Genomic DNA, 13,396 nt, shown 5'->3' on the forward strand with positions numbered 1-13,396 from the left:
TATTGTGTCCTTAGCTCAGTGTATACTCCTCCATGCTTTGGATTCCTATAGTGCAGTTTGTTTCTGACACTGATGTCTGGGAGACAACAGAGCTTCTAGTTGAGACTTCACCATCTCAGTCTTTCCACTAGTATTACTCTCCTGAGAGTGACCCTTTAGATTTCTGAGTGAATAGATGTGATTAGCTAGCAATTCTCTTTTCTTTTATTTCTTTATTTTTTATTTTTATAGCAAATTTTATTGCGATATTTCTATATTTACATTTCAAATATTGGTTCCAATCCCAGTTTCCTGTCGGTTAGGTCCCTAACCGGTCCCCCTCCAATTATTCTATAATTCCTCTTACTGCCCCTTGACATTCCCTTGAAGTGGTAGTCAAACCTAGGGAGGAGGACCAGGGGCTTCTGCAACCATTGGTGCCTAAAAAGGCCATCCTCTGCTACCTGTGTATTTTCAACCATAGGTCTCTCCATGTACAGTCTTTTAATATGGGTTTATAACTGGAATGCTCTGGTTCATTGGCATTGTTGTTCTCATGGGGCTACAAGCGCCTTTAGCTCTTGTAATCCTTTCTCAAAATCTACCAACAAAAGGTCCATTTTCAGGTCACTGGTTTACCACTAACATTCACTTCTGTATTTACCATGCTCTAGCTGTGTTTGTTAGGAAATATATATATATATATATATATATATATATATATATATATATATATATATATATATATATCTCCACTTCCTGGCAGCATGCACTTCTTAGCTTCAACAATCTTTTCTAGTTTTGGTGGCAGATATGTTTATCTATCTATATCTATATCTGTATCTGTATCTATATCTATATCTATATCTATCTATATCTATATCTATCTATCTGTATATGTATATGTATATGTATGTATATGTATATGTATATCTATATCTATATCTATATCTATATCTATATCTATCTATCATCTATATCTATATCTATATCTATATCTATATCTATATCTATATCTATATCTATATCTATATCTATATCTATCTATATCTATCTCTATATCTATATCTATATCTATATCTATATCTATATCTATATCTATATCTATATCTATATCTATATATCTATATCTATATCTATATCTATATCTATATCTATATCTATATCTATATCTATATCTATATCTATATCTATATCTATCTATCTATCTATCTATCTATCTATCTATCTATATATATATATATATATATATATATCCTTCAGCTATGATGTGAGACATGGATTCTGCACAACCTGGTCAAGAATGTGGAATTCACAAATGCCAAATAGACTTCCTCCTATTCTTATGAACCTATAGAAGTTGAGGTTTTCGTGGTCTCAAGCCATTCCTCTCCCTGCCCATCCTCCTGAATTTTGTTTTCCTTGAAGAAAGAATCATGGTAAAACATCCAAAACCTGCAAGTTTAGCACTGGGAAAACAGGAAGGTAGATATTACAGAACTGAAACTTAACGGGACTGCAGAACAGCATTCTGTACTCCATGTTGTCCTTTGCTACTGATGTCTCATAATTTTTGGATAAAATAAGGATTTTTGAGTTTATCATTTGAAGTAGGTACACAATTTATACACTGTTATATTCACTCTATTGGTTGGTCCCCTTTGTTTCCAAAATCATTGCAAAAAAATGAATTCGTTAACAGAATTTTTGAGTATATATTCAGGAATATACATAAAGTCCCCTATCAAGGATTGTACAATAAGAAAATGTAATACACTGTAGGGATTTAGGTCAGTGGTAGAGCTTGCCTAGCAAGCTCAAGGCCCTGGGTTCAGGCCCCAGCTCCAAATAATAGAAAAAAAAGAACAAAAAAGAAAATGTAATAGAATATTCACTCAATTAAATGCCTGTATGGAAAATACTGGCCATTAGGAAACAGAGAAAACCTAAGAAATTGAACTTTATGTCACAGGAATGAACCTGGGAATAAAATTATTATCCAGATGAATCTCCTCCACTCCATGTTCCTAGATCTTTTCTACCAATTGCAAGCCCCTGACTAACTTTCTCCATTCAGAGCAGGCAACCACTAATGAAACACAAAGAAGTCTCTAATTTTAGAGTGATGTAGTAAGGAAAGGTTTCCACAGCGTCACAGGAGACTATCGAGGAAAGAGCACCACCACATCTGGTCAATGTAAAGATAGCTTTTTAACAGGTAAGTCATGGCAGTTCTCAGTGACATTATCATTTGTCCCTCCCTGATAAAATCTCTTGAAACCTGGAGAGCCCTAGTTTCTTCTGTGATGTCACAAGTGTATGGATCTGCCTCTCTGATATTCCTTCAGTACCTCTAGGGTTTATTAATTGGCCTATAATTCAAAGTAAACAGCCTTAGGAAAGGTGAAAAAAGGGGATGAAGAGATCAGAGATGGGGATAAGGAAGCTGGCCTTCTGTCTTGGTATATAAAAAAGGAAGAAATACTTGGTCCATGAGAAATATACATGAGTCCTGGGTAGGGTCTGTGTGGGTTAGCTGAAGAGATAGCCTGGATCAGAGCCTTCCACATATGCAAATCTGGAGCTGGGATTCTCACAGAATTATCTGGACTTCCCTGCTTGTTATGGTTTCTGGAGTCAGAGAGTTTATATCACTAATATCTTTATCCCAAAAGCCAAATGTTGGGAAGGGCGCTGTATTCCTGAGAGCTCATCAATTTTATTCTTTTTGCCCAGTAGAAAAAAATCCTAAGGAAGAAGGGAAAGGTCATTATTTTATCCTCAGCTCAGTGTAAACTCCTCCATGCTTTGAATTCCTAAAGTGTACATGTTGTGTCTGACACTGATATATGGGAGAGAAAAGTGCTTCTAGTTGAGAATTCATCATCTCAGTATTTCAACTAGTATTACTCTGTCTATCATTCACTTACAGTGACACTTTAGATTTCTGAGTCAATAGGGGTGATTAGCAGGCAGTTTTCTTTTCTATAATTTCTTTCAATTTGAACATTTTTTTTGCTTCTTTAATGGGATACCTCTATATTGTCTTTTCCAGTTTCCAATCCATAAGATCTCTAAGCAGTCCCCATCCAATTCCTCTAAAACCACCCTTACAACCCCTTGACATTCCCATAAACTGGGAGATAAACCTAGTGATGAAACCAAAGGGCTTCTCCTTCCTTTGGTGCCCAAAAAGGCCATCCTCTGCTACATATACAGTTGGAACCTTAGGTCTGTTCATATATATATTTTGAATATTGGTTTAGTACCTGAAATCTCTGGTTCCTTGGCATTGTTCTTATGGTGTTGAACACCCCTTCAGCTCTTGCAATCGTTTCTCAAAATCTACCAGCAAGAGGTCCGTTCTCAGTTCACTGGTTTGACACTAACTTTCATTTCTGTATCGCACCTACCCTAGCTGTGTCTCTCAGGAAAGATCTATATCCTGTTCCTGGAGGCAGGCACTTCTTAGCTTCAACAGTCTTATCTAGTTTGGTGGCTGATCTCTCTCTCTCTCTCTCTCTCTCTCTCTCTCTCTATATATATATATATATATATATATATATATATATATTTACTTATTTATTTATATATTTGAATATACACATATATATTTGAATATACACATATATATTTATTTGAATATACACATATATATTTGAATATATATATATATATATATATATATATATATATATATTATATTTTGGTGGCTCATACAGCCATGAGATTAGGTGGAATTTTAACATAAATTCTTTGTAACTACCTCAATTATTTAGAATCTACAAATGAAAATACCAAATAGACTTCCTCCTGTTCTTATGAAACTAGTAATGTTGAGGTTTCCCTGGACCTCAAGCCATTGCTCTCCCTGCCCAAACTCCTGAATCTTATGTTTTATGTGAAAAAGAACCATAGTAAAACACCCAAAATCCTCAAGCCTGACCCTGGGAACACAGGAATTCATATATTAGAGAACGACATCTAAAGATATTACAGAACCTCATTCTCTTGTCCATGTTGTACTTTGCTTTATTGATATCTGGTAATTTTTGTATAAAATAAAGATTTGTTTACCATCTGAAGTAGGTACAGAGTATTTTCACTGATATATTCACTCTATAGCTGGGCCTCCTTTGTTGCCGAAATCACTGCTCTGCCACAAACATTCACTTCTGTATTTGACATGCTTTAGCTGTGTATTTCAGGAAAGACCTATATTGGTTCCTAGCAGTCTGCCCTTATTAGGTTCATCAATATTATCTAATTTTGGTGGCTGATATATCCATCTTTCTGTCAATATATCTATCTATCTATCTATCTATCTATCTATCTATCTATCTATCTATCTATCTCTGTATATGTATCTGTATCTATATCTATATCTACATCTATCTATAACTATATCTTTCTATATCTATATCATCTATATCTATCTATATCTATTTATATCTGTATCTATATCTATATATTTTTGTATCTATCCTATCTTTATATCTCTCTCTATATATTTATATATATATATATATATATATATATATAGAGAGAGAGAGAGAGAGAGAGAGGGAGAGAATATATATATATATATATATATATATATTTATATATATATATATATATATATTTCTTTTTGGCGCCTACTGCTATGAGGGTAGGTGGAATTTTAACATGGATTCTTTGCAAGTAGGGCAAAAATGAGGAGTCCACAAATGATAATGCCAAATAGACTCCCCATTGTTCTTATTAACCTTTTGAAGTTGAGGTTTCACAGGACATCAAGCTATTCTTATCACTGCCCATCCTACTGAACCTTATGTTTGTCCTGAAGAAAGAATCATGTTAAACAGCTAAATCCCTCAAGTCTGTGCCTGGAAACACAGGAAGTTAGATATTAGAGATTTGTTATCTAATGGGACTACAGAACCACATTCTATAGTCCATGTTTACTTTGCTTTACTGATCTTTGGTAACTTTTGGATAAAAAAAAAGTAAATGGTAGTTTATAATTTGAAGTAATTACAGAGTATTTACACTGTTATATTCACTCTTTGCCTTGGCCTCCATTGTTGTCTAAATCACTACAAAAATATTGAATTGGAAAACAGAATTTTGAGTACACATTAAGGGAAAAATATATATATATATATATATATATATATATATATATATATATATATATATTGTGCCTATCAAGGAATGTACAATAAGAAAATGAAATACAAAATTCATTTAATAATAGGGCTGTAGGGAAAATCCTGGCCTTTGGGAAATAGAGAAAACCTAGGAAATTGAACTGAATGTCACAGGAATGTACTTTGGATTAGAATTCTTATTCAGAAGAATCTCCTCCCTTCCATGATCCTAGATCTTTTCTACCCATGACAAGCCTCTGACTAAGTTTCTCCATTCAAAGCACATAAACAGTAATGAATCTAAGAGAACTCTCTAGTTTTAGAGAGATGAATACATAAAGCTTTCCACTGTTACACAGGAGACACTTCTTGAAGGGGCACACTCAAATCTGGCCACTAAAGAAATAAATTCAGCAGGTAGGCCATGGAAGTTCGCAGTGCCATCACCATTAGATCCCCGCTGAAAAATCCCTTGTAACCTTGAGTGCACTAGCTTCTTCTGTGATGTCATCACAGCATGGCCTAAGGGTTATTCCTTCTGAAACTCTAGGTTAACTAATTGGCCTCTCATTCAATGTAAACCGTCATTTGGGAGGGAGAACAAAAAGGATGAAGAGATCAGAGATGGGGAGAAGGCAGCTGGCCTTCTGTTTTCGAAAAAAAAAAAGGAAGAAATATGCCATCCGTGGGAACGTTCAGAGAGACCTGAGTAGGGGCTTAGAGGGTTTGCTGAAGAGAAGCCTTGGTCTTAGCCTTCCACGTATCAGATTCAGGAGCTGGGAGCCTCTGAGAAGCATCTGGACTTCCCTGTTGTTATGGTACCTGGAAGTCAGAGCGTTTATATCATTCATTTATTATTCCAAAAGCCAGGTGTTGGGAAGCGTACAGTTGTTTTCCTGAAAGCTCATGCCTTAATTTTTTTTTTTTTTGCCCAAAGAAAAAGGTCCTATGGAAGGAGATAAAGACAAATATTGTGTCCTCAGCTCAGAGGAAATTCCCCCATGCTTTGCATTCCTATAGTGCACTTTGTGTCTGACACTGATATCATGCTTCTAGTTGAGACTTTATGATCTCAGACTTTCCACTAGTATTACTCTGACTTCCATTCCCTGAAGGTGACCCTTTAGATTTCTGAGACAATTGATGACATTAGCTTGCAGTTTTCCTTCCCTTATTTCTTTCATTTTTCTTTATTTTTTACTAAATTTTATTGCTTTTTTTCAACTGAATGTTTCTACATTTACATTTCAAATGTTTTTTTTCCTTTCCCAGTTTCCTATCTGTAAGACCACTAACCTTTCCCCCTATCCGTCTTGTATAACCTCCCTTACTGCACCTTGACATTCCCTTGAACGGGGAACCAATCGTAGTTTGGAAAAAGGCCTTCTCCTTCCATTGGTGCCCAACAAGGCCATTCTCTGCTACATATACAGTTGGAGTCATTGCACACACACACACACACACACACACACACACACACACACACACACTTTTGGTGGCTCCTACAGGTATGATGTTAGGTGGAATTTTAACATGGAATCTGGGAAACTAAGTCAAGAATGTAGAATCCACACACACAAAAAAAAGAATGTAGAATCCACAAATGCCAAATAGACGTTCTCTCCTGTTTTTATGAATCTATTGAAGTTGAGTTTTCACTAGACCTCAAGCCATTCCTCTCCCTGCACATCCTCCTGAATCTTATATTTGGCCTGAAAAAGAATCATGGTAAAACATCCAAAACCCTCAAGTCTGGCTGTGAGAACACAGGAAGTTAGATATTAGAAACTGATATCTAACGGGACTACAGTATTCCATTCTATAGTGTATGTTGTCCTTTGCTATACTGATGTTTAGTAATTTTAGGAAAAATAATGATTTGGGAGTTTATCATTTGAAGAGAGTACACAATATTTATACTGTTATATTCACTCTAAAGTTGGTCCCCTTTGTTGCCAAAATCATTGCAAAAAAAAAAAAAAAAACAAAAAAGAATTGAAAAGCAGAATTTTTAAGTTCACATTCAGGAATATATATAAAGTCCTATACCAAGGAATGTACAATAGGAAAATGTAATACAATTATCATTCAATTAAAGGTCTTCACAGAAAATCCTGACCTTTGGGAAACAGAGAAAACCTAGCAAATTGGACTGTTTGTCACAGGAATGTACCTGGGAAAGAATTATTATCCAGAACAATCTCTTCCACTCCATGTTCCTAGATATTTTCTACCTACGCCAAGCCCCTGACTAACTTTCTCCATTCAGAGCATGTAACCACTAATGAAGAAAAGAGAAGTCTCTATCTTTAGAGAGTTGTAGTATGTAAACGTTACCACTGTGTCACAGGAAACACACCTGTAAAGGGCACCCTCAAATCTGGTCAATGTAAGGAAAACTGTTTCCCAGGTAGGCTATGACAGTTCTCAGTGACATCATCATTAGGCCTTGCCTGAAAAATCTCTTATATCCTGGAGAGCCCTAGCTTATTCTGTGATGTCAAAAGTCTTGTTGTGTCTGCAACTGCCTCATCGATATTCTTTCAGTACCTCTAGGGTTTACTAATTTGCCTCCAATTCAGAGTAGACAGCTATTTGGGAAAGAGAACAAAGAGAATGTAGAGATCAGACATGGGGAGAAGCAAGCTGGTCTTCTGTCTTGGTATAAAAAGAGGAAGAAATGTGTCGACAATGGGAAAGCTCAGTGATTTCTGGGTAGGAGTTGAGTGGGTTTGCTGAAGAGATAGCCTTCACTGAGCCTTCCACATATGGGAATCAGGAGCAGGAATCTCTCAGAAGTATCTGTACTTCCCTGCTGGTTATGGATCATGGTAGTCAGAGCATTTATATCATTATTTTCTTTATTCCAAACCCTGATTTTGGGAAAGGCACAGTTTTATTCCTGAGAGCTAATGGCTTTTCTTCCTTTTGGCTCATGTTTGTAAAGATTTTAGTCCTTGATACCTTGAATCCTTCATGTCTGTAGGAAGGCACATCCCTTTTGTCACAGTGTTAGAGTCAATTGGTCACTGTTACTATTAGTAACACTACTCGCTGGGGACAGCACACATGATACTTTACCTTTGGTCAACACATAGTTTCCAAACAACATCCTTCATATTTTATCACTTACACATACAAGAAATCTTATTACTGTGTCTTCATATTATTTGAATTTTATCACTCTTCACCCCATTCATTATTACTATCTTTGTCTCAAAAGTTGTTTCTAGTTTACCGTACAACAGTGTGCATCTACCCTGACTGTCTTCTAACCACAAGTCTGTGCAAGGTGATTTTCTTCTGTTCTCCTTTCTTCATCCTCTCCCCCTCCATAGTAAAGAGCATGTTTAAGGATGTTGAACCTTAGTTGTTGGTTACTTCCTATCTTGTCTTTCTCCCTGTGTTCACTCAGTTGTATTCACTAGTCTTTGAACACATCTGTTGCTTCGGGAGCTCTTTCCCAGGGGGTCTTTTGCCTTATTCTTTCCCTTCATTTAGATCTCTGTTTAATGCTGTATTTTCAGTGAGGCATTCTGTGATCACACTACACTAAAATGGTCTCCTCTCTATTTTTATATCCCTTTAGCCAATATTAGTTTTCTTCAGATGCTTGTGACGTGACAGTGCATCGCATACTCCTGTCTGTACTTGCCATTAATATGTAAGAAATAGTTGGACTTGCTCCCAAACACCTTTATGCCTGGAGTGTTGTCTCTAAGCGCTAGAATACTACATGGGGCATAATAGGAGTTTAATAATATTTGGAGAAGTCTGAATGGATTTAAGAGAAAACCAACTGAAATTAAGTGATGTACAGAACTTTATTATTTCTTGGATGCTTTTTCCTCAGAATTGCCTATTTTATATCATAAAGTTATAACCCTAGTTGCATGGGCTTTTACATGAACTTTCCTATTGACTGTATGTTTTCATTGTATTATTAGAGTTCTGTAGCTAGAAAGACAGGTCAACCATTACAACCAAAACTTCAAGGTTCTCCTTCCCACAGGTGGCTAAAAAGTATTATGCACCCAAATCATACAATTTAATATTGCTGAGAGTTATGATAATTTTGTAACCTGTTTCTGTTCATATAGGGTAATTATAGTTTACGGGTCTAGGATACATGACACGTCTACAGTACACATGTCCACCAGATTACCAAGCTGCCATGGAAAGAGCATAACTCTGCTTGACTTTCAGTTCCAGCTCCACCATTGGTGGGTTGTTGTGTTGGTCATATGGACAAGTCTTCTTTTCTACAGCAGTGTCGTCATCTATTCAATGAACTCAGTACCTTAAATTTACAGGATTACTATAAATTTAACTTTATTTGTTCATCTATAAGTAACTTAAAACCTGATGTTTTTGTATTTTCCTTAAATGTAAATGTGAGCCCCTGCACAGGTAGAATATCAGAAGACCACGGCAGGCATTTTTACATCTTGTTTTGAGTCAGGGTTTCTCTATTGCTTACCTCAGCTATGCCAGACAACTAGCCTACCAGTGTCTAAGATTCTCCTATCTCACACTGCCATCCAACTGCTGGAGCACAGGGATTATAGATTCATGTTATAAAATCTTGCTTTTTATGTGGATTCCTTGGACTCAATCTCAGATCCTCACACTTGCACCTTAAACTCCCTCCTCATTGTGCTATCTCCCCAGTAAACCCACAAGTCACCTTTATGTGTCTAGTAACTTCCCTTGACATCCATGAGTCTTCAGACAAAAAAGGTGTTTGGGGGTGCAGAGGAAGGAGAGGGCTGTGTAGGTCAGTAGCAGAATGCTTGCCTGTCTCAAATGGACTCCTGAGTTCAGTCCCCAGTACTGAAAACCAGGAGAAGTAAATCCTTAAGAGTTTAAGTAAGTCAGGGAAGAAGTAAGTCAGGGAAAGATTTCTTTCTTTTCATGTGAATTAAAGGGAAAGGGGGTTTTGTTTTTTTATTTTTTAACATAGTTGACAAGCTGAGTTTTTAGTAAACATAGACTGTATTACTCTGAGATTACTATTAATGCATGCAATTTATATATCTAATATTGTACATTACACTCTAACCTCAGAACCATTTTTTGTTTGTTTTTTGTGTGTATTGGAGGGGGATAAACAGTTAAGACCAGCTGTCTGTCTTTACTTATCTCCACTCAGGTACTGAGAAGATAACAGTGTTGAGAGTCAGAGGGAAACACAGCAGCTGTAATGCACGTACAAGCACGATTTTTTTCTTTGACCATTAACATTAAAAATTATGTGAAAAATTGCTATTGTCTCTCAAGGGGACATGACCAAGTGTTCAATAATTTGCCATAAAAAATCTCATATCACAGAATTTTAATTTCACAAAATAATTTTTTTTTCTGTACAGATTTTTGTTTTTCAGTTTTTCTTCTATTAACCTTTGCTCAATTTGAAATAATCAAATTAGGTCAGATTTCACTAACCATATAACATTTGCAGTAGACATAAGTGTATAAAATAAGCACTTGTAAATTAATGGTAGGACTATTGATTGTTGAAATCCTTATTGAGAATAAATGGTAGTATATCTAAACTGTTACAATCACTTTAATTAATTTATTTTTTTTATAAATGTACAACCTAAGTGAATAAAATACAAAGAAACAATTTTGTGCCAATGTGCCTACAACAGTAGCAGTTTAGTAGCCTCTTACATAGCCATATATTGTGAAGTGTGTACAGGAGTTGTGTTTCCCTGTATAGTGGCACATCTCGGCAGTAATGCTGGAAGTGAAAGGTAGGCATAGCACTTCAGAGTGTTGCTAGGCACTATTTACAAAAACGGGGGTAACCTATGTTTGTGCGCAGTAACCTATGATCCATCTCTAGGAATAGAGATGAGCACATAGACATACGAATAAGCACTCGAGAACATTAGTAACTGTACTATGTTAATGTCACCAAAGTGGAAAAATCCAAAGTTCTATCACCAACTTGATACATGTTTTTTCCCCATGGGATGATGTGGGAAAGAGAGAGGAATGAAGTGTAGCCACATACAGGGACACAGATGAATGTTTATAAGTGAGGTTTATAGAACATGAAATTAACCATTTAAAAATAAACAAAAGAAGCCAAACACCAAAAAATACATATTATTTGATTTAGCTTGCAAAAAGATTGACAATTCGTGTTAGAAGACAGTGCTTACTTACCATGGCAGGAAAGGGATGTAAAACGCAGGCACTCTTTTGTGACGAGGTTCAATAGTGATTCAGGACCCAGAACAACAGAAGAAAACATTTTCAGCAACTGGACTCAATGCAGCAAAGACTATCATGAAAAGATTTAGAATAGACTTCTGTTTGGGGCATTACTTTTTGTTTTGAGTTAACAGATGTTGTGATATGTATATAATTTACATACAAGTCCAGAAGGCTCTGGAACCAGATTACTGAAATTAAATTTTTCTGTCCTTAGATGGAGCACTTGATTTATCTCTGTTTCATCATTTATCTCCTGTAAAATAATGTATGTTTTTACTGTGAAAATTAAAAAAAAATTATACACAGCAAGCAACACATAACATCACTTAGCCCAGGAGATGATAATGAATGTTAGTATCCTCTCCTTAAGAATTTAAACGACGTGAGAGTTTAGAAAGGAACAGTATGCAGCTTTTATTATATGGATCTATTATTCACAGAGGTGGCATTCTTATTCTTAAATAGAAACTCTATGAAATCAGCTTATTCCATAATTACTTGAGTTTTTTGGGGCCCTCTCACATCAGCCATCAGTCAAGACCGTCTCCCCGAGACGAAGTCACAAGCACATTCTCAATAGGGGTACCTCTTCCCAGGTCACTTTAGGTTATGTCAAGATGGCTAGACAGAATTAGAAATTTTGGAAAGGTAGAGCAAATCTGTGAGTGGTAAACAGTTAAAACAATTAAACTTAAGATGGACATGCAATGTCAACTTCAATATTTTATTACTTTCCCCCTCTGTAATTATTTCTTTTAGTGAAATGAAGTGTATAAAAGATGAACACTCTTTCTCTCTCTCCTTCTCTCTCTCTCTCTCTCTCTCTCTCTCTCTCTCTCTCTCTCTCTCTCTCTCTCTGTGTGTGTGTGTGTGTGTGTGTGTGTGTGAGTCAGATTCCTGTATAGAGGTATACCCAGCATGTGTACATGAAAATGGCCAAAAGAGGATAACAGGTGTCTTTCTTAACCCTACTTTATTCCCTTAGGCCAGGTTGCTCACTGAACTTGAGGCTGGTCATTTTGCTCGGCTGCTGGTTAGTGAACTTTCTAGGCCTGCCTGGCTTCATGATACAGCACTAAGTTACAGGTATCTATGACAAAGCCTGCTTTTATATGGTGCAAAATCACTTCGTCATGCTTGCTTAAGCTGTTTCTTTGACCTCAGAATTAACTATTTTACAATAAGAAGTCAGTATTGTTGCACAATATACCTAAAGCTTTTATCATATTAGAAGGAAACCAAGTAACAATTTTCTATTGCTCCAGCCGGCAACAACTACTGTCCTTTTCTGTCTTTATGGATAGACCCTTTAGATAGTCCATGTGACTGAAGTCTTGTGGCCTTTTCACTTAGTGTGTACAAAACATGTATTAACATTGTGGCATCATTCTGTACTACATTCCACATATCACAGTTTGTTTATCCATTAGTCCGTTCATAGACTCTTTGGGTCTTCTAAACTTAATATTTTTCTTTGTTTGTATTATTATATTAGGAGTTATGGGCATGTGCTTGCTATGGCTAACATGTAGTGATCAGAAAACACTGTACGGGTGACATAAGTGAGTGAGTTGTTTCCCTGCTATTGGGGCAAGAAATGGAACCCAGGTAGGTGTGCAGGCTTTGGGCATGTTTAATTTTATAGGAAAGCATCTTATTTTCTTCTATAGAGGTTATACCACTTTCCATTACTACCAGTAATGTATGAGGGTGCTGTTACATCCATCCAAGTGGATGTGAGGTATTGTCTTAGATTTTAAGTTACATTTTCATAATAACTAATCATTTTAAGCATTTTTCTTTTGGACCTGTATCTGAACAGATGATATTTCCATCGACCAAGAGGAAAGTGAGAACTAGAAATTCAAAATTAAATAATTTGTCCTTCTAGGATTTGATATCTAATTTATATATTTGATTTCAAAGCAACACTTTTTATGACCTGTTATTTTTAAGTTACTAAATATTTTTATATACAAAATGATTATTTAAATTAAGTATAATTTGGTTGAGACGAAATGAAAGAGCACAGTAGGTGCTGGGGAAAAGTCACTTTT

This window comes from Rattus norvegicus, chromosome Y, assembly GCF_021556685.1.
Source record: "Rattus norvegicus strain SHRSP/BbbUtx chromosome Y, alternate assembly SHRSP_T2T, whole genome shotgun sequence".
Taxonomy (NCBI): domain Eukaryota; kingdom Metazoa; phylum Chordata; class Mammalia; order Rodentia; family Muridae; genus Rattus; species Rattus norvegicus.